General features: G+C 40.5%; 4 non-coding genes and 1 pseudogene across 5 annotated transcripts in view; 4 read left to right on the top strand and 1 right to left on the bottom strand.

The window, feature by feature from the left end:
- LOC113033880 (stromelysin-3-like) overlaps positions 1-17,152 on the bottom strand; it is a 41,154-nt pseudogene extending 24,002 nt beyond the window's left edge. Inside the window, exons 1-2 of the transcript XR_013900788.1 lie at positions 16,901-17,152; positions 2,496-2,716 (exon numbers count right to left, since the gene is read on the bottom strand). The product of XR_013900788.1 is annotated as a stromelysin-3-like (transcript). The remainder of the gene's footprint in view (positions 1-2,495; positions 2,717-16,900) is intronic.
- trnac-gca (transfer RNA cysteine (anticodon GCA)) lies at positions 263-334 on the top strand. Its single transcript has one exon. It is a non-coding gene; the product is annotated as a tRNA-Cys (tRNA).
- Positions 1,065-1,136, top strand: trnac-gca (transfer RNA cysteine (anticodon GCA)). Its single transcript has one exon. It is a non-coding gene; the product is annotated as a tRNA-Cys (tRNA).
- Positions 1,570-1,641, top strand: trnac-gca (transfer RNA cysteine (anticodon GCA)). The gene has a single exon. It is a non-coding gene; the product is annotated as a tRNA-Cys (tRNA).
- Positions 17,153-26,850: 9,698 nt separating the features above from the next.
- Positions 26,851-26,922, top strand: trnac-gca (transfer RNA cysteine (anticodon GCA)). Its single transcript has one exon. It is a non-coding gene; the product is annotated as a tRNA-Cys (tRNA).
- Positions 26,923-27,321: the final 399 nt, after the last annotated feature.

Raw genomic sequence — 27,321 nt, 5'->3', positions numbered from 1 at the left:
GAGATGGGAACAAGGAAGAGACATGAGGAAGTGAGTCAACACACATTTAAGTAGAAGAGACGTGATTTTAAATCGATGTCCATTAATTAACTTAAAGTGATGTCACTTGATATGAGAACTTGGTTATTTTCTCAAAATCCTCTATGTAACTCTGGAGCCGGACCTCACAAAGAATGCAGCTTTAAAGCACATTCACATCACCTTCACTTTTAAAGACCATATGTCCATCTTCTGTATACAGTCAATAGCACTAACAGAATGTGGGGGTATAGCTCAGTGGGAGAGCATTTGACTGCAGATCAAGAGGTCTCTGGTTCAAATCCAGGTGCCCCCTGTTTGTGTAAGAGCTGTTTTTCATTTCATTTATTTGCTTAAGTTGAAAAAAAAAAAACAACTTTCCAAGCTGCACTATATGGCAACCACCAAATATGGCCATAATGGGTGGTGCGAATTGGGCGTAACCGTTTGTTTGGTTGGGGTCAGCCAATCAGAAGAAAGTTCTCTTAAAGGAGAAGCCTAAGACAATGTTGCAGACAGTGGATAAAACAAGGGCTGGCACAAAGTATAAGATACATGAGGATTATTTTACTTTAGTAAATTCCTATTTAAATGCTACCTATCTGACTAAAAAATCAATGGACAATGGTTGATTGAAAAAGGGGCCATGCCCTATACCAGGGGTGGGGAACTCCAGGCCTCAAGCGCCAGTGTTCCCAACTCCTCCCTTAAACCATACTCTTGTGCTTTTTTGTGTATATTTTTTTAACTTTAAGTGGGAGTCTCTCCCATTATCATTTCCCAAATTGCACATGCTCAACTCCTCATCTCCCAGTGGAGATGGGAACACGGAAGAGACATGAGGAAGTGAGTCAACACACATTTAAGTAGAAGAGACATGACTTTAAAGTGATGTCACTTGATATGAGAACTAGGTTCATTTTCTGAAAAACCTCTATACAACTGGTCATTACAAAGAATGCAGCTTTAAAGCACAGCCACATCACCTTCACTTTTAAAGACTGGACCCTATGTCCATCTTCTGCAAACAGTCAAGACCATTCTGTGGGGGTATAGCTCAGTGGTAGAGCATTTGACAGCAGATCAAGAGGTCTCTGGTTCAAATCCGGATGCCCCCTGTTTAAATAAGAACTATATGTTTAAATAAGGACTGTTCCTTGGAGCACCCCAAGGCTCACTGGGCCTTGAGTTTCCAACCTCTCCCCTAAACCATATGCTTGTGCCTTACTGTGTATATTACTTTAACTGGGAGACTCTCCCATTATCGTTTCCCAAATTGCACATGCTCAACTCCTCGTCTCCCAGTGGAGATGGGAACGAGGAAGTGAGTCAACACGAATTTAAGTAGACGAGACATGACTTTAAATTGATGTCCATTAATTAACTTAAAGTGATGACACTTGAAATGAGAACTAGGTTATTTTCTCAAAAACTTCTATATAACTCTGGAGCTGCTCATTTCAAAGAATGCAGCTGTAAGGCACAGCAACATCACCTTCACTTTCCAAGACTGGAACCTATGTCTAGCTTCTGCATAAAGTGACTGGCTGAGGGGGTATAGCTCAGTGGTAGAGCATTTGAGTGCAGATCAAGAGGTCTCTGGTTCAAATCCAGGTGCCCCCTGTTTCCCAATTTACATGGGAGGTGTTGATGAATTCATTGCATTTTGTTTGCATGTAATTAGTCCTTTGGGTGTACAAGTAAGAGGGAGTAGGTTTCATTTGAAAGATCAGTGAAGTTCCTGTTTTTGAATGCTTTGCAACCAAAAAGTTGGGGTCCTGAGGTTTTTAAAAAATGAGCTAAAGGTACACAAGACATGAACTGTATAATGGTATAATGACACACAGTACTTTAACTTGAAAACAGGTTAATATGTCATCACTTAAAAGCTGATGGAGGGAAACGTCACTGCAAAGCATTTCTTAGTGATCACATTTATCCAGTGATGAAGTATTTTTATGCTGATGAGAGTGGACATCACCCACATCCATACAGTCATAGCTTTCTACTCCTTCACCACTTGAATGAATATCTTTTGGAAGAATGATGTTTCGAGATTTGGAGGATCAATACCAGGCTGCACTGAAGTGTTGTGATCATTGTCCAAACACTTTACTAAGACGCTACAATTCCTTTACTTTCTCAGTCTCTATATTTGGCTCATTGTTCCTAAATACTCCACCATATTCACCATCTAATCTCTAACTGCGTCCATCTGCTGTTCGGGTTTGAGAAAACAGTTTTTTTTCTCGTCTGAAAAAGCCGCCTGCTGAAGCAGAAAAACAATCGTATGTGCGTGCACCAAATGGTAACACTGCAGGACGCTTTTTCAGCTGCACATTTCGGATGAATCCCGTGGCTTACATCAGCACGGAGTTCTCTCGGGACTGTAGAAGTTCACGTTTTATTATTGTAAGCTTTATTTATGATCAAACACAGCATATAGTTACAACACAGCTAAGGGCCCCAGTGTGTACCTATAGGTGAGGTCCGTCTTGTCCCAGCGTTGTCCATACAGGGTGTAGCGTCTCTGGCGGTATCGCCCCCGGTGCCGCCACTCTTCCTTGGTGGGGTAGTCCGGTACGCCACAGCGGGGATGGTTCAATGTGCTGTTTGTCAATGAGTATGGCTCTTTAACCAGTTCCTGAGTTTGAGGTGCTTTTGCTCTCTTCTTCAGCTCCTGAAAGTTTTCAGAGACCTGAAACAACAACGTGGTTCATTTAGACAACGTCATGCTTTCATAGGCAGGGACAACTCGGCATGTCTGTACGTGACCTTGTGGGTCAGTACTTAGTAGTTTGCTGTAGGCAGGGTTGGATCAGATTACTTTGAACATGTCAGTGAATACAAATTACTTGGCAGCTTTTTGTAAGTAGTAACTTAACCCACTGAACTAAAAGCAATCTGACACAATTACTTACCTAATCTGATTACATAGGCCTCACGGCAATATAGAGTTTGCATGAGCCCCAGTTTCTCCTGCAATTGATATCACAGCCCAACACACAAAATTGACCTTTAAGCTTATGTTTATTTTAGTTAAATGGAGCAATGCATATTAATTAACAGGGAGACTGAAGTCTGTCATGTAATTGCATCCAATTTGGCAATTATTTAGAATTGATGCATTAATAAGAGGCACAATTACACAAATAACAATATTTGATTGTTTCCAAACTACTGTTTCATATATCTGAAGAAAGAATTATCGGATGTTTGTTTAGTATGTGCTGCTCGATAACAGAAGACTGACTGCCCAGAAACACCAGAAACTTCCTCCAGATGTTATCAAAGACAAAAAAAGAAAAAAAATCTTGGCAATTAAAGTATAATGTCATTGCACTTCTAAAAATGTTGTGGTTGTAATAAACTTCAATTCAGTTTCACGACAAAATCAGCCACAGGGCAGGTTTTACTTTAACGGAAAGGCCAGTGCGGAAGTGAAAAAGATCTGCTTTGTTTTAACAGGAAGAGACCTTCAGCAGAACAAGGCCTCACTGAGATGACGGCAGCGGGAGGCCAGTTGTTAAGATGGTGCCTTTCCGATGACCCACTAGATAAGCCCGTATTTTTACAATTGCTGTTTTGTTTGCAGCTGTTTGTGAGATTAGTGAAGCCAGATATGATGTCATGGCGTTAGATGGAAATGCAGAAACATGACAGCTTACATTAAGTGTGCTGTAGCTATGTGGTGGTCCCACACTGTGCTGCCCATGCTTGAACCAATCATTTTTAGCACGTGAAAGAACTGGTGACTTTTCAAACCTGACTCTTTCATCAGTGGAAAACCTACTCTACCTCCTGACCCACAGCTGCCCCCCTTTTAGGTTTCCATTTCTACTCAGTATTTAGTCAAAGAAGTATTTGCAAATCCCATTTGCGCAGTTCTCAAGTGCATGCAGGCAAACTCTCCCTGTGGAGAGCAACAGAGGCATGTGCTGATATGCAATCTCAAAACCAGATTTTTAGAAATGCTCTGCATATATAGTCTTAAATTAAACTCTGATGGACGCATAGAAGAGGAAGTGTTGCTTTATTCTGATATCTACTGGCTTTATCAGAAGCCTTACAACATTTTTCATTGCCTCTGCAGGCAATCGCTAATGTTTCAGTCTGAATGACCTAAAGTTTGCTGTTAGAGGGTGAATGCTTGGCTCTACACACACAGTTGTTGCTATAATATGTGCATCTTATCAGTTGTGAAGTTGCTACAAATTCACCAAAAGTGGTTATGATTCGTGGTGCAGGGAATGTGAATGTGTGAGGCTAACTGAGTGATAATCCAACTATAAGTTGACTATGATGACTTGGGACATAAAGTTAAAAAGAACAAAGAAGAAAGGAAGAAACAAGACAAAGAAAATAAGTAATAAGAAGGGAGAGAAGCAAAAACAAACTACAGAAAGCCCTGAGGCAGAGGTCAATGTTCTCTGGATTTGAATCATCATCATTTTGAACCCCGAGGTTAATGACAGCATAACCTCATAATCAGGTCACTGAGTCATGTATTTTTCCTCAGTTTAAGAGCCAGTTGGTCTCAGAATGTCCCATTATCATTAATACCACCCTCCCCCCTGTTAGATCAAGAGGAAATGCCTCTGCTTATTTCCACAGAAGCAAATTACAGAGCGGATCTATCCCATCTGCACCTCCTCATCTCACTCTGTCCTCAGCGTAAAGCAAAACTGCATCTGCAGCTCTGCAGTTGCAGGGAACAGTTGGGTGTACTCATCCTATCACAAAATGATGTGCATTTCCTTTTCCGGTGCCACTCAGAAAAACCTGTGGGAAAAGACACTATCGATATACGTGCAGATGAAACAAATTACCTCCATTATCAGTGCCCGTGAATCTTCCCACAGGCCAGTGCAGCTCCGACATTTGCGGATATTGTCCTTTTATGAAATAATGAAGCATGCATGGATGGATGCATTTTCCCTTTGAGCACTAGTTCTCCTTGGCATTTAGGAATTAGCATTTGGTTATCAGTTTACATGCTTGTGGGATGTTTCAAGATGAGACTTTTGCTGCACAATTAATATAAAAGGTGGGAGATCTGTAGGTTTTTAAGACTCATTGTTAGTTTAAAACCAGTTTAAAATATGTGTTACGTTTGTTGGTGCTCAGACTAAACATGGCCCAAATTCAAAATGATAAGGTCAATTTAACACAAGACTCAGATTGCCCTAAATCTTCAGTTTCATGCAGTTTTTCTACTCTTTGATCTGAATTATGTCACAGGAAAGGGATATTGCTAATATAGTCATCTCTGCCACAATGGCTCCACCTACCTGCTGTTTATTAAACTTTATGCTTTAGGCAGCCAATCAGAAGACCCAGAACCTGCGGCAGGTGGAGACCAGGCTTAAGTGTTGCTATGCTAAGCTCACTGAGTCTGCAAAAGAGAGCAAGGGCCAAACTGCAGTTAAAGCAGTGGAGTTTGAATATGTCTTCAGGAAGAGAAACTCAATGAAGAGACAGCAATCTGTGTGAGGCTACCCGTACTCCTGTCTCAGAAAGTGGAACTGCTATGCTTTGCTCCTAGACTCACTGCACTTGGTTGCACATCTTCACTCTTAACCTGCTGTTTGGACCTTGGTTTTTTGATCTGCTCTGGTTCCTTTGCGGTCTTTCCAGCTTTGCTGTTTTAATTCTTCTTCTCATTGGTGTCCTTCTGAGGGTTTCTGGTTCCTGCCTCCTCTAATGCTGATTGTCCTCTTTCACGGCCGTGAGAATGTGCAACCCAGCAGAGCACTGCACTGAGGTAACCTTGACCTCAAACACAGATAGACTTCAGCTGGGTGTGTTGGTGGTTACTGTCACCATACATGGCTATGTTTTTTGGGAATTTGTGGCTTAAAGGAAGGGCGAGAGGGGCTAACAAACGCCATTTTGAGACTGGGGATGAACTGAGGGGTGAACCAAGATAAATATAATAATACACGTTCTGACAATTGGGCCATGTTCATTAATATGACAATAAACCATTTTATATGACAGAAAAGACAGAAAGGAAAAGCATAAAAAAGTTCTCCTTAAGAGTTTTCACCACTGACAGAGGAAATAAATCAAACATGAAGCATTAAACCTGCTTAAATTAAATGCTTCATTATGACTGAGGATTTTGCAGTTATAGCCACAGAAAGAAGACGCTACTTATTTACACTTAAGGTGCAGGATAATGAAACAAAGCTATCCAGTGAACGGGTTCTGCAAAACTTTATGTCACCTGATTGCAAAATTAAAAGGCCAAAATGTATTTCAACCCATCGTGCATCATTACTTTGATGTTACAGAGGTTTTGCAGTGCTGACAGAAAGCCAGGTCTAACCTTTACTATATCAAAAGCCCAACATGAATTCCCATTAAAGCCACACAACCTGTAAAAGCAAAATAATTAAACGAAGAATGCTTATCTGAGTACGGTCACAGCGGTGCATGTGCTGTGCTTAAATGAGCCTGACTCGCTCGGCTCTGCAGGACTCTACTGTGTCGCTGTTAGGTAGGTTATGGGGAACAAAACCCAGCAGGATTTGTGGAATGTGCTCCAGACTGCAGAAACGCAGTGACTGATGGATCTGGATTGCAGAACAAACACTACGCATACACGGCCCTCCACCTCCCGCGTTTCACTTTGTTTAAAGGAGATTTCAGCTGCTTGTTTTGTTGCAGAAAGCCCTTATTCGTGTTCAGGGGAATGTTTCTACTCATGTCCTGCAGCTTTTCTTTAAATGGCTTGTTAGTGTTGTTACGACTGAACAAAAAGGCCTTTTAAACAGAGTCCCCCCCCCCATGAGATTTCGAAGGCACCCTTGGAAAGCTTACACCTTGTTCGGCTTCTTTCTGCTCTTCCTTGAGCACCAGTCTGATGCGAGCTTTCTGTCTCTGCGCTATTATCTGCCTTCCTGCAGTTCATACTGACAACAAAAACTTCAGATAAACAACAAAACCCTTATCACGATACGATGTGTTCTGAAACTTATCTATCTAATGGCTGCTGATCTTAAACTGGAGGAAAACATTACAAGCACAGAACATATCTTACTTGGCAAAGCCTGTGAGTTCATGTTCATTTAGTTCAATTACAGATTATGCAAAATGTATCAGATATTTTTTTTTATCATGGCTTTGAGGTTTTGTTTTCATTTTTTTGGTCATTCTGTTGCACTTTTGATGTTTCACTTCCTCTCTGCCAGTTCGCCTCAAGCAGAAACAGTAAAACAGTACAGCTGGTAAGTGCCAAAAAGTGCAGTTCCTCTAACGGCCACTTGAGGCTGTCTCCACAAGTGAGTCAATCGCCACAGATTCCCATGTTAACATGTCCAACTTTGCAGAAGAAACATATGTTTGCAGCCCGGCATAAAAAAAGGTTTTTGTCGTCATGTACAGTTCCCTTCGCCTTATTAACTGTATGGATGTTTTTGTTGTAATGACTCATCCATTTGGAGACTGGTGAGGCTTAAAGTTAGCGCTGTGGCTGCTTTAACTGACACACATCCACACAAATGACTGCAGCTGCTATCCGTCTTTTAGGCCTCACCTCGGTAAATTGGAGTCACTGAGGTTGACCTCTTGCTCGTGTTTTTGTTCTTGAGATTGTTTATCTGTGCAAGTGATAATTACAAGCACAATGCAGCAACGCAGACAGATAAAAACTCAATTTAAAACACCTTTTCATCATCATAAGAGGTCATGGCCTGTTCTAACCTTTAGGCAGCTCTGGGGCAATGTCTTCTGTGCAAACCATCCCCAAGCCTCACATAGGCTAACTTAAAAAACCCCCAAAAAACTTTAAAGGTATTTTGTGATATAAGTTACAATCTTTGCCTGGTTGTTTTTCCACCCCTGGTCGTTATCATCTCAGGTGTTTGAACATAATAACGATAGCTGTTTTGCTGACAGGACAACACGAAGCCTCTGTGGTTTGTGTTGATGACAGGGATTTGAACTGTGAATCACCTGGACACCAGCCAACCCCGGGCTCTAAACGAGACAGTTTAGACTGAAGCTGCCCCCCACCTGATCCCAATCACATCAGTGCTGAGGTGAGCGAGTGTCGGCTTTCAGGGTCGTAAAACTATACCTGGCGCTGGGTACACGGGGTTGGGGTGTGGGGGGCACTGCTTGGTCATTTCAAAGAAATCCTGTTGAAGACTAAGCCTCCCCAGCTGTGTGTCAAATGGACTGTTTGACCCGCGTGACCCCGCAGTCATAAATGTGCCTGATTCCTAACAGGTTCACTGACGTTCAAGGTTAAACCCAAGCACAGGTATTATCTTCACCTAAATGTGTTTTAGTTTGTACTCGAGATGATATCTTAGCCGATGTCGTTGATGAAATGCAGTGAAACAGAATCTGACGTATTATTTTTCCCAGTTAGAAAACAAGGTGATGGATTTTTAATCTTCAGCAGATAAAAAGTTAATTTCAGACTCAGAGTGCAGCTCCAAACAGCATATATTTAACCTAAAAGAAGAATCTTTGGAAAACAATGAGTTTTTTGGGGGTATATTTTAGGATAAACGTGTTCTGTCTTACCAACATTTTAGGTTGAGCTCAGTTATATGAAAGACCGCTTTGTTTGATGCCACCTCCACAACTTTGCTGATGAGACTTGGATGTTGCAGGTGTGCACACACAGACAATGGAAATCCTGTCAGGAGAGTGTGTGATGATGTTTGAGAAAGAAATGAAAAACTACCTTCAGGACAATTAATCTGTCACTTTCTGCTGAGAATGCAAGTTAGCGATGAGACACGAAATCTCCAAAAAGCCCGAAGGTGCTCACTCACGCTGAGAGCATGTGGAGGGGGTGTGCGATGGTGGCGGCGAAGGGGGTCATCCGTTACATGCACGGACACATCTAGCTTCTGGTTACAGTGTTGACAAGATCTGCAAGAAGCAGTGCAGGAGATCTGCGAGTGGTATTTAGAGAGCACAGAGAGACAAGTCTGGGCACGGTGCGTCTGAAGAGCGTCTCCAGTCTGACAACAAATCCACCACAACCCCCCGCCGGGTCACTGATGTGACAGAGAACCTCCAGGGAGATGGTTTCCACTCGTTTGAAGAAGAAAAACACTTTCATCCACAGCACATCTTCACACGAGCAGAGAGGTCCCTCAGTTAATATGTTACAGACATTTGGGAAAGCTGTTAGTGAAAGCACATGCAACTACTTCTGGAGTAGTTATTCCAACTTCATATTTTTTAATTGAAGAAGGAAATTACCAGAGGAATGTACCTGTGATTACTTTAGTTTATATGTTTATACTTCAGCTTTTTGTGAATGTTTAATGACTGGTTTAACTTTAAATTTTAAAGCCAGGTTTCTGCTGGGCCACTGACATTCCTCAGTGTCCTTTTGTATAGTCTTTGACAGACACAGAGCATAGACACTGATCGAAGGAGAGTTCCTATTATAAATTTAACTCTTTTGTTCAATTTCATACTATTTATATAATTATTTCACCATCACAGCAGACAAAACCTTTCAAACGCTAACAAACACAGCTGGAGTCAAGAAATGCACCTCTAAAATACTGAATAAAAGTCTAACACAGTAAAAATGTTACAATTACCAACCAAAAAAGCACAAACGTAGATACTCACTCACTTTTCTCTGCATCTGAACCACACTCCATAATACCATGAAAAATATACTATTTTATGCCTAATTTAAACTGTGTTATCGCTGGCATTTTTCATAGATTCAGCTAAAGAAATGGGGGGAAATGTGTTTTTGTGTTGAGTTGCTATAACAAAGTGCTAAAAGATACTATTTGAAATTGTTACTTTGCTCAGTCGTCTGTTATTGGAAAACACAACATTATTTCATCACTTAAATTCGGTGTCTTTTTATGCTTCGATGATTTATAGTCAGAGTTTAGGACAGCCAGTCTCCTTGGAAGCAAAATATAAAGAAATAAGGAGTGGCTCAAGATTTACTGTATATATTTGCCAGATTTGTTAACTGTAGTTTTAGGATAGACATTGTTTTTATTAAAAAATGCATCTGGGGGAGATTCTTCTGAAAAAGTCACATTTTTATAGACCCTTTGCTTCAGTACAGCAGAGTGAATTACGTCCACACAACATGTGTTTTGAATAAGGACCGTAGAAAATCTATAACTGCAGCTTAAGTATAAAGGAAATTGGCTACATAAAACAAGGAAATTATAAAATTTGATATGAAAACATCTTCTTGAAACTCAGAGAGTAGCACAGACTGGTGAAAAGGAAAAAGGACCCCAGGGTGGAAAAAAAAAAAGTTTCAAAGAGGCGACAGGTGATGCTGCCAGTGCTTCAAACAATGGTCTTTTTTATGGCAGAAAAACAAGAAGTGTAAAGATTTTTTCATCAACATGATATCTGAGTATCCAAAAGAAACAGTCTAAACCTAATCCAGATAACAGGAAGTAAGTCATAAGTGAGTGTTTACTTGAGGAGACAGATAAGGATTCAATTTGAAGGGTGTGCTCTTACTGAAACAACGGGGAAAAGGATTGCTTACAGTAGGAGAACATTTATTGTACTAGATGGGGGGTGGGGGTGGGGATGGTGGGAGTATAACAATTTTTCATCAAGAAATACTTTGTTATCTTCCTTCTTACTTCGCTAATCCAATTTATCTTCTGATGATCAGAAACACCCGGCAGTTGAAGGTGATACAAACCATCTGGGCATCTGCTTGAATCTCTTATCTTTCCTGTCAAGAAAAAACCCCAAAAGGCTTCCTCATATGACCTCAGACTCGCAGATCTCCTGTTCGCCTGGCCGCAGGATGATTTCACTGCTGATTGTGATTATTAATTAGAGAAAACCCCCAGGAGAGCCAACTACCAGGAAAATCAGCTGGCTTTTCTTTAAGGTTACTGTGGTGTGATTTGCTATTCGGCTTTTAGAGAAAAGTAAACGACACAAGTAAGACGTGCCAGAGTTAAAGTGAGGACATCAGGTACAAGGCTTCAACATCTGGACTATAGTTTGAACAGGATTTCTTTCCAGAGAAGGGAAAAATCCTGCAGCAAGGCACCAAACTTCCTGTTTAAAGGGGGTTCTTCTGCCCCGCTGTTGCCAAGTGCATGCACACTGGCTGTTGCTGATCTTGCTCTGATACTGTTTCTAACTTTTGTTGTGTAAATAAATTTTAACTGAGCATTGCTGTAAGCTACAGAAACACCTCACACGTACGGCAAAGAAGGGCCAAACACAACATGTGTGCAGTCTAACTGAACTTAAACGATAACATTAAAGAGTCCTGGATGTCCAATAAGCAGTGGCCTTTTCAGTAGCTATGCTATGCTACCTGAATTCTTTTCCTTACCTGTTTCTGAGCTGCTGTGGGTTAAAAATCTTTAAAATCTTTGTTATGCCTTTCAGCCTTCAATCTTCTCCTCCTCTTTTCTAGCTAGATGCTACTACTACTGCTCTGCAAGCTTCTATAATTTGGCTCATAGACAGTAGAAAAGATGCACGTAGCCTACAGACCTGAAAAGTGAAGCCAATAGGGAAGGGCATGACAACTTTTTTACCAGCCAGCGGGGGGCATCACCTTTCATTGAGACATGACTCCAGCTCATGTGATCCATGAGCTCTGTAAACTCTTCCCTGACGACTGTGGTCACTTTTTTTGCCATTTCACAAATCACAAATTATTAGCCAATGAGCATGTGCAGTGCCCTGTTTCTCGCCCCTCGCTCATCACATCTGGTTTCAAAACACCAAGATGGCGACTGCAAAAATGCTGTGCTCAAGGCTTCACAATTACAGAACTTCACCACCGACTGATGTTCAGCCTGCATCAGTCACGACTACTTAGTGTACAGTTCTAACAGAACAAACAGCAAATCTGGCACCAGAAGGTGTTTAACTCTTGAGAAGAACGTATGCGCTGTGTCTAACAGATGTGATTGATTGGTCACGTTCCTACCACAGATTAATCAGGCTCAAGTTTTATTGGGGACTGGACCAGTAAAATCCAAATATTGTTCAACAGATTTGTTTTTACAGTAACGCAGTTTGAGCTTTAGCACCAACCTGAAACGCTGCATGCCAATACTAACAAGTGGGTGACATCACTATATACAGTCGCTATATATACTTTTATATGTAGGCTATGCACTCATAACCTTTTTGGGTGCATGAGCAGTGCTGCTCGAACTGTGTAAATTGAGTTTTCAGTTGTTCTTTATTTAGTTTAAGACAACAAAACAACAGGTGAGACCTGCTCCTAAAACACCTGAGACAGAAATCCATAAATCCATCTTAGAGTCTTAAAGACTTTATTATGAATACTTTATAAGTGAGAATCAACAGATTTTTCCCACATTACAATATTATTGCAACGCTTCCCTCTCGGTGACATATTATTGCGATTTTTAATATATTCTCACATGCTGAGTGCATTATGGTGAATTACTGCTTAATCACATTTTTTCAACTGCAAATTATGTCCTCAAAGTAAAACTTTGTCTTTATCTGTTTTATCTAATGAGATAAAGTTATCAGATTTCAGTTATTGTTTTCACTAACACCTAAAGACTAAAGATGGAGTCTGTCTGATATCAGTCTGTGATTACATTATTTTTTGATGCCTCGCTGAATTTGTAGATTTCCTCACTTAGAAACAAATAAATAATCTCTAATTTCATTTAGTTCTAGTTTATTTTGAACCAAGACGAACAAAATATCAACCAAAAATCCATAAATAACACATTATATAAAAGTTCTGAACTGATTTGGGTGTCATTTTGTGACATACGTATTTGATGCCCTAGAATTCAGCCAGAACTCCGACTCCCAGAATTCTGTGTTGGAGGTTTTTCTGTTGAGCCGATTTAATGTAGATTTGCTAACATTAACTCATAAATTTGATGAATGAAATGAACCCTGTTATTCATAGTAATCCCAGAATATTTTAATAAAATAATGATAATTGGTGTTCCTGTATTGCCACTCAAAATATCACGATACCATTGCTATATCGATTTTTTCCCCCAACCCTTTCCATAAAATGTTTGCCTCGAGGCACGCTGCTTAGGTTACAGCCTCGATGTCATCCAGCTTTCTTGCATCTACACTTGCATCTAACCAGAAACTGCTGCAGGTGGGCAACTGGTTCATGTGCCGCTATGACGAGCTCTACCAAGGCTGCAAAGTGAAACTACCTCCTGCAGCAACAGTCCAAAAGTATGAAGTCTGATCTTGTGTGTGCACACCTATTGCCCCACTACAGACACAAATACAGTGTAATTCTCTGGGAGACATTGCATTCAGTCAGTAGAGTAACCTGAACTGGAAATATAAAGGTCTGATACCCTCCACCTCCTCTCACCTTATCAGTAAAGGATTCAGAATGAGGCTCCTCCTCTTAAATAACAAGTTTTTAAGTGTATCCCCTTCCTGTGGTGTCTCATTCGACAATTTCAGCCCGCTGCAGCTGTGACCCAGATCCGCTTGATGGGAACCTAGGCTGGCTCTGATGTCACCATTGCTCTCACGGTTCCCCGGCCAATCCCTTTGCTTGAATGGCATCAACGTGATGGAAAAAAACAGACCGGGAAAACCAAGGGGCACTCCGGTTTTGCTGACAAAAGCGAAATGCAAACAGTTAGCTCTTACGGCCCCCTTACCCCAGAGAAAACAGGCGCTATGTATCCCACTGCCCTGAATGCCACAGACACACGGGCCTGCCCGGGCTTGTGTGATCGCTCACTCTGTTGTCAAAAAACAGAGAAAGAGAGAAAAAAAGTGACAACACTGCAGATTACAGTTTCCCATGAAATGACCAGGAGTCATAAAACCATTTTCGCCACAGGTGCAACATAGTTCTGACAATGTGTTGCTAGTATAGCAATATTTCTTCACACCGTGACAATGTGTCATAACAACACTGCAGTGATCTGATGTCTGATTACTTTAAATTAAAAAAGAGGAAAGAATTGAAAGAATGTGGAAAACAATATGTGAAATTATTCAAAACAATGGAAGCACAACAGCAGGTTAACATGTCAGGCTGCGATCAGCTGACCAATGCTGCTAGCTCAATATTCACTGCTCTTTGTGGATTTAGCCAGCTATACTTTACTCTGACTACCACCAGTGGGCAACGGGTGAAGTGTTTTGCCCAAGCACAATGACCGAGCTTGTCCAACCCGGGGCTTGAACCGGCAACCTTCGGATTACAAGGCGAATTAGCAGTAACACGCAGTCAGTAACAAAGATATGCATAACCCAGACCCAGGCCCCACACTTTGAGCTGTAATCGGGTCCTGCTGAACCGTCCTCTTTACATCATCCTAAATGTCTCCTGTAATTCAGTGGGAGAAAAGTGTGGCTAAAGAACTTGCCTCTACCAGTGAGAAGAAGTTACCATAAAGTAGAGCAGACATCAGATCATGGATAGCTCTTCTGTCTTAGACAATACTGCTCCACTGCTTAAATAAAAAATCTTGTTTACTATTAAGAAAACTAGAAAAGAAATACTGGGTATCTTCTATTATTGTAAGCAGATTCATGTTATCTTAATTTTTCACTTGAATTCTTGATTTTTGCTGCACCCTAAACAGCCATTAGAAAGTTACTTCTTGCTTTAACTTAAAATATTGAATGTTGAAAATGCTTAAAGATTATATGACTCTTTAGACTAGTTTCCAGTTGTGTAGCAATGAACGTATTCTGTCTGCTTGTTGCAAAAAGTACTCAGACTGTATAGAAATCGATGAAGAATTGGACCCTACTCTTTACTTGCTGATGGTATTTGCTGATATCGCTGTTAGTATTTGTGACAGCTGAAAAAGGAAAGTTTTATGTAAAAAAAAAAAGAGCCGGGAGAAACACCATTCAAACATATAATGAGCTGATGTTGCATAGTTTGTCCACCAGAGGGCACTCTGCAACTTCCCTGTGTTTGGACTAGCACAAACACAGTAACCAGCTGCCCTAAGCCGAGTCAGGCAGAGTGTTAATGGGTAATCTTGTTGTAAAAATAAAACATTATTTTTAAGCTGCATTGTCATATAATTTCATTTATTTAATTCTTAAATAACTACACATAACAGATATGAGTGAAATCTGTTTATGTTGTGCGTGCCTGAAAAATATCACTTCCTGGTAATAAATAAAAGGCCCTCATTCCAGGATAAATATTAGGGAGAGGACGTGCTACCAGTGTAGTTATCAAGAGCTCAGTTGGAGTTACAGGCAATTGGAAACCAATGACAACATATTTATAAATGCTGTATTCCAACCATACCAGTAAATCATGCCAGGGCAGCAGTCACTGGCACGAGTCCTGAAGACTCGTACAACAAAGTGTATGAACCTGCTACCAAACTAGCTTGCTGTTATGGTAGACCAGTCCTGGCATGTTCTCACCTGATCAAGGACCTGGTGTTAGCTTGGATTAAGACCTTTACAGGAATAGCTTTCCCTGCTTTAAAGTTCAAAACTCGCCATTGCATTTCTCATGAAACAATTGGTTGTTATTTCCCAGCTGACAGATACACTTGCCTTAAAGTATTCTTATTTCTCTGGAAATCTCTTGTCAGGAAATCTTTACATCTTGTGCTGTGCAACTTTTGTCCAAATTGCACTGTGTGTAAAGCATAATGCACATTATTTACTCTACACATCTGAAAATAGGTTAAAAAATTCTTGTTAACTTGTAATCAGCAGAATGTAATCATTATTCCGGGTAAGGATTACGTTCTTCTCTGTAACTGCATATGCGAGCTGCCAGATTGTTTTGATAAAATGCGTTTTTGCTGTATACCTATAAACAGGACATTCCTTAGAACAAGCATCCGTGTTAAACAGGCCTTCACTGAGTAAATAACAGTTAAATAATCTAGAAAGGAGTCACGTGATGCAGGAGGAGCCGTGTAAATAAAAACACGGATTAAAGGAGTAGTAAACATAGCTGAATCTTAAATTACAATGCTAGAATAAATAGTTACATTAAACAACACTGCAGCATGTGGTCAAGTCCCCCATAATGGCAACAGACCAAACAACTGCTAAATTAGAAAAGCCACCACAGCACATGACAATGACAGAAAGACGCCATCATGCCGGGGCCATATGGAGGACCCCTCACTTTTATGGTGTTGTTGACAAAATGCCTTTAAGAGCTGTTATTACAGCTTCCTGCCCTGCAGACAGACTGCAGGAACCCTGCAACCTTTATTTTCTCTCTCCCTCCTCCCAAACCATCAGATCCTCATTACATCTGAGTCAAAACCAAAACACTCTGCTGTCACCCTGCGTGCATGCAATGCAGAAGACGTCAGGTTTGGCTGCAGTCACGCTCGTGGATGCTGCTGCTGAGCAGACAAAAAGTAAACAGTGATGATAGTAATTTCTTCAAAGTAAGAGCAGCTCTCGGGCTAATTACAGTGACAGGTCAACTGCTGTGCGCCCCTAAAATAGCCATTTTCTTAATTACAACACAAAGGTCATTGGTCGTGATGATTGAAAGCCACGCGCGTGCACGTGCGAGCACTTTTGCAGCTGGAGAAACACGTAAGAAAACCTGGAAGTAATTTCAAGTCAAGCCGTTTTTATGCAACAATTAATAGCGTGTTTATTCTGGAGCAGACTCTAAAGTCTGCACGGTAAAGCGGGCTATTGTGCACGACTGTGTGCACATGTGTCCGTGTGTGTTTTAGGGGGCGTTGGGGCCGATTGTAGCAGCAGAAAGAATGAAGAAAGCAAACACTGCACAGTCCTTCAAAATGAAAAGCAACAAGTCATGTTTGATACGTGCAACAGTGTCAGAGCTGAACCACTCATTCAAAGTTTACAAACTTCTGCAAAAGCACGGATGCTTCGACTCGGCGACAAGTTACAAAAATGGGGAAAAAACAGGCGTGCTCCAACTCACCGGTGCCTCTTTGTACCTGCTGGACCCCCGCGCTGGAAGACAAAGCATGACCTGTAAGTACTGCAGCGCAAAAACACAGCAGCACACGACCAGAGAAGTCCGCATCATTGCAGCCATCGGAGCCGTGGTGGTGGTGCACAGGAGAGCTGTTTTGCGCAGTGCAGAGCCCGGAGTCACACCGCTGCAGGATCTGGGGCAACTTATATAGACAGATTTCTTTGTTCTCAGTTTTTTTTCTCCAGATAGACTTTCTTTTTTTTCTTCTTCTTTTTTCTACAGCCCCGGGCTGATAATACCACCCGCTACCATGTGACTCGTAACCCTTTCACTGCCACGCCTGTCAACGCAAAACAGATGATGTTGATGGCTTTGGGATTTTCACCCACCTGTTATTTTTTATTTATTTATTTCAGAGACAAGATTAAGTTTAACCCAGGATTAAGTTTAAGTGGGGAAAGTGCATGAACTATAAACTCAAACACATGTACAGCGGAACTATTCAGTACTTTTAGAAAAAATGCAATGCGATTATTCTGAAAACAAGATGAAATAAGAGTGAGTGGGAGAATTTTTTTTAAAACTTAATTTCCATAATCACGCAGGTAGCATGTAATCGGCTCTGTCTGTCTGTTTGTTTGTTCGCAGTTAACACTTTTCAAGATATCATTTTTAAATTCTGTGTGATGGTAAAAACCAAAAACAGCCAGAGCTGATTTATTCTTCCTGAAAATATGTTCAAGGTCAAAGTCAAAGTGATCTACAGCAAATGTGAAAATTAATAATCCCACTTTTTAAACATTATCCTCAAACTTCACATCAGTATACTATTGAGTCATATACCATATGGAGAAAACTGTACAGCACACTTTTTATTAAAAAAAAAAAAAGACCTACAAGATCACACTGGCGCCATAAAGTTGGCAAATTCACACAATGCATGAATGTATCTTCAAACCTCATTCACGTTACAGCTTATAGAACCAAAGTTTTCAGCCAATTTGGCTCCGACCATATGTGCAAAGATAATAAAATAAAAACATTTCAATATGTAATTCTTCAGTGTCACAGGTCAAAGGTCAGGGTCAGGTGAATTAGGAAAAAGCTTTAGTTTCCATTGGATGATGCCCTAAATGTAACGCAATAGATTATGTTGATGTCATTGGGCGACGTAAGCATTTTCTTTGTTTGAGATCTGTAGAATCTGATTTTTCAACACATAAATGTATGAATTCACAATAACACACAAAGATTAATACACTACTAGATTTCCGTATACCAATCCTGACATCAGCACTAATAATCTATAAAAACTGTTGATATCATCGCATTGTAATAAAAAAAAGGCTGACATCAGCATGTTGTAATAAGAATATCATAAAACATCAGAGTTTTAGGATTGTGTTCGGCCTTCTGGTGGAATGTAATGGTATCACATGCAAAGCAGGTGTGATTTAAACTTTTTGTGTTGCCTGACACCAAACCCCCTTTTCTTGGTAACATTATGGGTGATTGTGCCAGCACATTATTGTGTTAGGTTAGGGTAAGCACTTATACAATGACATAATTCTGAGTGCATCATTAAGAAATAAGACTCTGAGTTCATTTCCAATAAGTGTTATTACTAAAGATTTAAAACCTGTAAATCAGGGTGTCCTTACTTTCACAAAATTCCCTTATTGTTGGAAGTGGCTGCAGTGGAACTGCTGCCAATCTCACCTCTGACTGTCATGTCATGGAAACGTTATTACTACATTAGCTACAAACACCTGGAAGGGGTCCAGCCAGAACTCTAGAAGCTTCAGGTGGGTTTAGTGGGTCACTGGTGAGGACTGGACCTCAAAGTTTGTAACATTTAACTAAACAAATGAAAACTTTGTGTCTGTACATGGTTTTTAATACTCTATTAAAGCGTAACATGTCTAAAAGTAGACTTGTAAGTGATAACACTGGATCTATATGACCTTTATAGATGAGTGATGTACCCCAAGGAAGAGAGGTTATCCAGAGATTCCACTGGATTCAGTGTAGAGTCTGTAAACATATATAACTGAGTCATTTTAATTGTAATAAAGCTTAAAGTTGTGTATGAATAAGGACAGGCCTCCTTTGATTGACTGGTGTGCCAAAAGATATAACTGATAGATGTCTGCTTTTACACACCTCTGATTATTTGAGCTGGTTTTCTGTCCACTGTTTCAAGGTTGTGAACACTGCTGCAGTCTATCCTGGCTGCCATGGGGCAAGAGGCGGGTCACCTGTCTGTCACAGCGCTAACACATTGAGAAAGACAAACATATGACCAGCTACGAATGGCCAATTAACCCAACATGCATGTAGTTGGACTGGGCGAGTGAACACAGGGAGGAGGTACAAACCCAACCTCTAGACTGCCACGTCGCCCGCTTTGGAGCATTTTAATGCAATTTTGTGACAACTAATATGAAATGATGTGTTTATTGTAATAAGAGCCCTGTTTGTGTGTGTGTGTGTGTGTGTGTGTAATTGAACAACTTAATAGCCAAATAATATCATATAGGCAGGTCAAAAAACATCAATTTAAGATAAGATAAGATAAGATAAGATAACCTTTATTAGTCCCACACGTGGGAAATTTGTTTTGTCACAGCAGGAAGTGGACAGTGCAAAAGTTATGTAGCAAAAATTAGAATACAATAAGAATAAATACAGTACACAACTGTACAGAATAGAATAAAATAAAATACTATATACAGTAGAATAAAATAAAATAAATATACAATAAGATAAAAATAGAATACAAATACAAATATACTATATACAACTGAGTAAAAATACAACGATGACAGAAAGGATTATTGCACTTAGTATTATTGCATATGTATGGATGTGTGTGCTTGATCAGTTAAAGTCTTTGTTGTGGAGTCTGACAGCAGTGGGGAGGAAAGACCTGCGAAATCTCTCCGTCCCACACCGTGGGTGCCGCAGTCTCCCACTGAAGGAGCTGCTCAGTGCTGTCACAGTCTGCTGCATGGGGTGGGAGATGTTGTCCATCAGGGATGACAGCTTAGCCGCCGTTCTCCTGTCACTCACCACCTCCACTGGGTCCAGAGGGCATCCTAGAACAGAGCTGGCCCTTCGGATCACCCTGTTCAGTCTCTTCCTGTCCCCAGCAGAGATGCTGCCGCCCCAGCAGACCACACCATAAAAGATAGCAGAAGCCACAACAGAGTCATAGAAGGTCTTCAGGAGTGGGCCCTCCACCCCAAACGACCTGAGTCTCCGCAGCAGGTACAGCCTGCTCTGCCCTTTCCTGTAGAGGGCGTCTGAGTTATGAGTCCAGTCCAGTCTATTGTTCAGATGAACACCAAGGTACCTGTAGCTGTCCACAGCCTCAATGTCCATACCTTGGATGTTCAGTGGTTGCAGTGGAGAATGCTTGTGCCTGCGGAAGTCTACCACCAGCTCCTTGGTTTTACTGGCGTTGATCTGGAGGTAGTTCAGCTGGCACCAGTCCACAAAGTCTTGGGTCAGACCTCTGTACTCCTTGTCGTCCCCATCAGTGATGAGGCCGACTATTGCAGAGTCATCAGAGAACTTCTGCAGGAAGCACTGGGTGGAATTGTGGGAGAAGTCTGCAGTGTAGATGGTGAAGATGGTCAATTTCATTGACTGCAAACTTTATTCCAAAACAGTTTTGTTTCATAAATGCAAACTAATTAAATTCATGCGTGCTTCACTTTAATGTAGCTAGCAGTAAAGCTCTAGCTAACAATTTACATAAAAAGCGTGCTTGCATGTGGTTTTCTCTCCTTGTGGTGTCATAGTTGACCCATCATTAATACATTGTTCATTACTACATTACAGCATTAAATATAACACTGATAGATTAATCCTATTAAATCCATTAATAGAATTTTGTATGAGTAATCTGAATTTGTAAAGTAATTAGTAACTGAAGTTACAGTGACCCCTGTCTAGGGCAGCCCTGTGACACCTGTGACAGCTGTGGCTCCAGCCCCCTGCAGCCACGAATTGGATAAGCTGTGAATGGATGGATGGAAATCGAAGTATTTTAGTTGCACAATTTAGCTTGTACTTGTTGTACTTTGTTACTTTCCAGTACTGCTAATATTTGCCCAATAGAGTTTGATGAAAGGACACTTAGTATGATAATACTTGACCTCTTAGGGAGGAGTATGAGTGAGGTGAAGTTTTTATAGCAATTCAAGGAGTGTGTGAGTGTGTGTGTTGACGCAAAAATACTCCCTTCGTGAGGAAAACCTCTTTGTGAGCCGGTGTGAGAACACTTCTGTAATTATAACCACTAATAGCGGTAAAGAATTTAGCAGTGCCTTTCTGTGTAATGACTGTCAGGTTTCTGAAGGCTATTTGAACGTGTAAAAGGGTTTCAATAAAATCTGATTGGCTGACAGGGAACTGCAAGCCCTGCACCACATCAGGCCTGTTATCTGCAAGTGTAATGACAGAGAAAAAGGAAAGGCTCTGTAAGAAAGTAACACTACTCATTTCTGGACAGGAGACTGTAATTAATGTTACTGCATGCAGATGAATTACGTAAACAGGCTGATTTAAAGCTTGCACTGGGCTGATGAGAGTATATATAGAGAGAACCACAGCACGACACGGTTGTTTTTGTCCACGGTGACAAATTAAACTGTAACTGACAGTTTAATTAATTAAACTGTAACATTTATTATGATTAAAAACAAACATTTGAAATTTCAAATCCTATAATGAATAACACCGAAGTCTTTCAATGTAAGAAACCTTTATTCTTTTGAGCATCACAAACTTTCAGGGGACACCCAAAAGTCCAGTTATTTTACAAAATAAATTTGTATTTTACGCACTCTATGCAGTCCGGCGATAAACATTGTGAATCCCAGGAGTTTGTAGAACCAAGTTCAGCAGTAAAAACTTGAAGTAAATATTTTATCGTTCTCTCACATCACTGAGGAGGAATTTTGGCCCACTATTCTTTGCTGCTTCAGTTCATTGAAGTTTCCACACATTCATTTATTCACAGCTCTCTTAAGGTCCTGCCAAAACCTTGATTGTGCCTTTGCAACATCTTCTTCTTTTCCTTTTCAGCCATTATGTTGTAGATTTGCTGCTGTGCTTGGGATCATTGCTCTGTTGCATTACCCAGTTTTAGCCAGGCTTTAACTGTCGGACAGCCTCGCATTTGTCTACAGAACACTTTGGTATCCAGACGAGATTAGACTCAAGCTGTCCGATCCTCACACCTCCACTACAGCTTGACAGTTGGTATGAGGTGTTTGTGCTTATATGCTGTGTTTGGTCTTCACTAAACAAAGCATATAAGTACTGTAAATTGTGTGCAAATGTAATTGGGACACAGTATGTGGTGCTTTTGGTCCAGATGAACAGAATCAACCTTTTAGGATTTACTTACCTGGATGATTGAGCACAGATCAAGACATTTATTTAGATGCAATTTTGCAAACCTAAGGTGCGCTGCCGTGGTCTGTTTAGTGAGAAGAGCCTTTCTTCTAACAACTCTTCCAAAAAATTCAGTCTTTTTCTTTTTGCACTATCACAAAGTTGAATATTTAACATGCAAACTGAGGCCTGTAGAGTCTGGGATGTAGCTGTTGGGTTTTCTGCAGTTTCTCTGAGTGCGGTCTGATCTTGGGGTGAATTTGCTGGGACGTCCACTTCTGGGAAGATTGTGGTGTTGTTGTAACATAGACTGGAAAGCTTCAGACAATCAAAAACTGTCTAAATGTTTACTTTTTAGAGGTAGTGAAACTTCAGTTAGTCAGGTGTGTTTGATTAGCTCCAAATGGCTGATACTGTCCTACGTTTTTGTAGGAATGCTTTCCTGTGAAAATTTCTTTCTTCACATGACCGTAAATACCAGCAAGGCATAAAATGCTGGAAATATTTTTGACTCCCAGGCTTTCTAGTAAATAATATAACCACCAGCCTGTCACATGTGCCTGCAAAATGCTTTTCAAAATGACTAAAAACTTGGGGGGAAACATTAAACTGAATAGAAGTAATGAAAGGCTGTGTTGAAACATGAATTTCAAGGGTACAAATTGATGTCTTAGAGTAAGATGGGCTCTTTTCTCCCCACAACCACTTATTTAGAAAAAGTGCTTACGCTGCAAACCGGAGCTCAACTTTTGCTAATACGGTCACATGTTTTTACTCACTGGCACTTCATCAGCATGTGATATAAAGCCATGGTCGGAGATAACAAGCTTTTGACATGGAACTGATAAAATCTGTGGTGCCAAGAAATGCTTTGATAGGCAAAAACTTAAAAATATGTTATCTATTAAGTTCTGCCATCCACAGAAAGATGAAAATTGAAAAGGAAAAGAAAGATGGTTATTAAATTTAGATTTAAGTGACTAGAATGATGTATGGTTTCCCAGATATAAGCAGTGGATCAGCTTTCCTACTGGCTCATTTTAGCCCAGTAGCCCTTAAACAGGATTCCATGAAGCAAACGACCGAGATGGAGGAAGGTTAAAGAAACCATCATGTCTGCATGGAGAAGAGGATAAGATCTGGACAACTTAAAGCTCCTGTGGTGCTTTTAATATAAAGAACAACTTCACTTCTTGACCGAAACATTTCAGCCCCGATTGAGGCCATAAGCCCAAACACAAAGAAAAACCATTGTTTTTATAGTTCGGTGTCGCTGGTGCTTTAACTTATTCTATTTTTAAAAGTTTGCCAGTTTACTTGGACTTCAAAAGCTGCATATTTGTCTCCATCTATTACGACAGAACCAAACCAATGAGATAATTTTTGCCTCAGGCAGGCATCTGAGAGTTTGTAGCTGAACCTCAGATCTACTGCGTTTTGATCACGCTCCATATATTTTTATTGTGTTTGAAAGAAGAGTGTTCCTGATCTCCAGCAGGTCTGTTATTTCATTCTCTCCGTACTTTCCACAAATGTGTTATTGTCTAAAGTTAGCGCATACTTAAAACAGCTCTGGTAACTGTACATAAACCTGTGCTGAGCTAGCCAGTGTCACTGTGTGAATTACATGAATGAGCACTTCCCCACAGATGGTCCCAATACATTTTGCTCCTCTGTGTTTTATTTTTCTTTTTTACAAGTGGTGGCACTGCTCCAACACATGACAGCAGCTCTCAATTAAAAAAGAAATACGCCTCAAAATTAGGATCCAAGTCACTGCCAAGTCCAATAAATATGAACAGGAATCTGCTGGAGTGACACTGGTCAAAGGAAACAATGGAAACTTGGCGTTTCATTTAAAATGCTGATTAAGGTGCTGCAGAATGCTGATGCATGTAATTAGAAACACAGCCACCGGTAAAGGTTTAAATGCCAGCATCCAGGACTAAATGTTAACACAGGCTGCTTCAAGGTAGTTTTTCTAGTGGCTGCAGATGTGAGCCATGTGAGAGTGGCTGGACTCTGTTGTACTTGGATGGCATTACTGGTTAGTTCACTGTGTTACAAACAGTTGAAGATAAACAGAAGATGCGTCTTCATGAATTTGATAGTTGTCAAACTTTTTGAAAGAGCCAGCTGATATATTTCAGTACACACCAGTGTGCACAGAAAAGCTTCTGTCCTCTTGCATCTCATCTTTGTTTTCTTTTTATTGTTTTCTTGAAATCCAGAAAACCGTCTTCCTGGCTCTGTTCAGAACCTTCCCAAGTGGTTCCTATGTGTCTCATTTCTTTGCTTAACACTGCCGTCTGAAAAAATGTTTTCCCTTTTAATGATAGGTCATTAGTCATCTGTGCAAAAAGAAATTGGTTCTATTGATGCATCTGTCTATCCATCCATTCATCCATTCATTTATCCAGGTCTAAGTCATGGGAGCAACAATCTAAGAAAAGATGGCCAGACCTCTCGTGAGTGGACATGCCTGAAACGCCTCACCCATGAACCATCCCAGTCCGAGGGCTCACAGTTCTATCTGACAGAAAGTTTCTAAGGATTATTGCAGGGAAATTAATTCAAAGTAGTGACACATAAAAATCATTTATAATTTTGTCTGGTTGGATGTTGAAACAGTAACACACTGTGACAAAATCCAGTGATGCGCTTCATGAGTCACCAAACCAGTCCACCTCTGAATCCTCAGATTTATTTTCACATTTGTACTTTTAATCAGTTTTTACTTCTAGTCGTCTTTTTTAACAGTTTTCAGTTCATTTTATTTTCAGATTCCACACTAAGTCGACTTGTTCCAGTTCTAACTTAAAAAGGTTTTTATCATTGTGCTTTTTGTATTTTCTCCTCTAAAACAGGGATAATTTAATAGGTTCTAAGTGTGAGTATTACAGTGGACGTAATTTGTGAGGCAGTTAGGACAGAGATATGTAGGCATTACAACACACCCAACCCACCAGTGTCTCCTTGCTTTGCTTACTTTCTGCTAGAAATGAAACACAAACCAAGACATTTTTTGTAAAATGTGAATTTATTTTGATCCATGTACAGTATATAAGCTTTTTTTTTTTTAAAGTAACAGAAATCTGCTAAATTCAGTAAAGTTCAGCTTTTTTTCTACTAAGATCTACTTTACCAGTTAACGTCCACATTATGAACCTGTGGTTAAGTTAACCTACTTATTTCTCATTCAGCATTTTAGGTTAAACACGTCACATCCACATTAAGGAAAACAACATCCACGATCATGCTTTTAAATATTTGACACACATAACAATCATCACAGCCTAACAGCTGCACGTTGGTTCCGGGCTTATGTCCAATCCTTATTTATGCCATCTCTTTGTAAAGGTGAAGTCAAGCCCAGGATGTTTTCAGATGAAAAGGTTCCCATCTGGTCCTGACCCAGCAGCTGGTGCCTTTTGAACGGAGGCTTCAATCTGTTTATTATCACACGCTCTGATTATGCTGATGGAGCTCCGTGTTTTTCCTTTTGGTAAAAATGCAAAAACCATAAAAAATAGACACACAAACAAGTGTGCAGCGTGACATGCCAGTGACATAATGCTGAGCTGTTGTTTGCATGTGTGCGATGGTTGTTGTTCCCTTATCACATCTGCCTGAACACAAATACATATTTGAAGGGTTTTTGTATGTTACAGCATAAAAAGACCCAGCAGCCAGTTTGTCACCGCCCCTCTAAAGCGTAACAGTGAAAATCTATGGACGTTTTTCTTGATCTTAGGGTGTTTTTCTTGGCTTACTGGAGTGTTTACTGGTTACTGGCAGGAAAGCTCAGCCTCCACTGCAGAATAAAAAGAGGACAAGGATGCTGTTTTCCCAGCTGCTATCAGTAGCTTTCCTCGGGTAAATGGAGTGGGGGATGGTAGATTACCTGGACTAACTATGGAAACTGTACTTGGCAAAAGAAAGAGCCCCATTGTCAGTGAAGGCAGAGGCGGATAGTGATAGAAACCAAGAATAAACACACACAGTAGATAAAAAGGTATAAAAAGTTCTGAAAAGTGGATGTGTGGAAGTACAGTCTCAGTTTCAGGTCTTACTAAATATCGCATGGTGATCATTTTGTAAATTATATAAATAATCCCATTAGATTCAAAATGTGTGATAAACCTTCAAAAAACAGGTGAACGAGGGTACGTCTTGGGGCAAATCTACATTTTGATTGACAAGTTGTTTGTAAGCTTACAGTGTTGCTAAGTTTCTCACTGGGATTTGTTGGATCAGCCTATAAGTTGAATTGAAAGGTTCATAAACCAGTGGGTGATGTGACGGGCACTAGGCCTAACTTTTCATGCAGTTTTTGTACAGGTGGGTTCTGGGAACGAGGGATATAGCTCAGGGTTTGGTGTCTAACTGCAGCGTAGGAGGTCTCTATGCTAATTCAACTGTAACTATGATGGGATGTGTTGCGAGGGCTTCTGATGCACACTTCCATCAAGTTGAGTGATCACCTTTACCCTTCTGTTAATAAACTGCTAACCTGATGCTAAGTTTTTCAGTGCCTTCAGGCAGCTGGGGGTGTAGCTCAGTGGTAGAGCAATTGACTGCAGATCAATAGGTCTCTGGTTCAAATCCAGATGCCCCCTGAGTGTTTGTTTGTTGCAAGGATGAGGTATTTTGTCAGGGCTCATGAAACACTCCCCCTGGAACAGGTGATGATAGTGTAGCACTCAAGAGCAAAGTGGCACTTCAATTAAAAGAAAAATAAATTATGCCTTATAACTTTTTAATCTAAAAACTGAGCTGATGGAGGGGAGAGGAAGAAGTTGCGCAATGACACCTTGAAGCAGGAGTGCGTAGGTTTTAGTGGCAGCTAGTGGAGAAGTTGCAGATTGCATCCACATGGTAACCACGGGGCTGAAAAATAAAGTTGGTGTGGAACCAGCAAAGAATTGCAGTTTTTCTAATGTGCACTTGAGACTGTCGCCAAAAACAAGGCCCCTTCAACCTTTTAGTAGAAATAAGCATGGCAAAAAAGATTATCT

The sequence above is a fragment of the Astatotilapia calliptera genome, chromosome 12, assembly GCF_964374335.1.
Source record: "Astatotilapia calliptera chromosome 12, fAstCal68.1, whole genome shotgun sequence".
Lineage (NCBI taxonomy): Eukaryota > Metazoa > Chordata > Actinopteri > Cichliformes > Cichlidae > Astatotilapia > Astatotilapia calliptera.
Note: the sequence above shows the minus strand (reverse complement) of the source record. Positions and strands in the feature narration are given on the sequence as shown.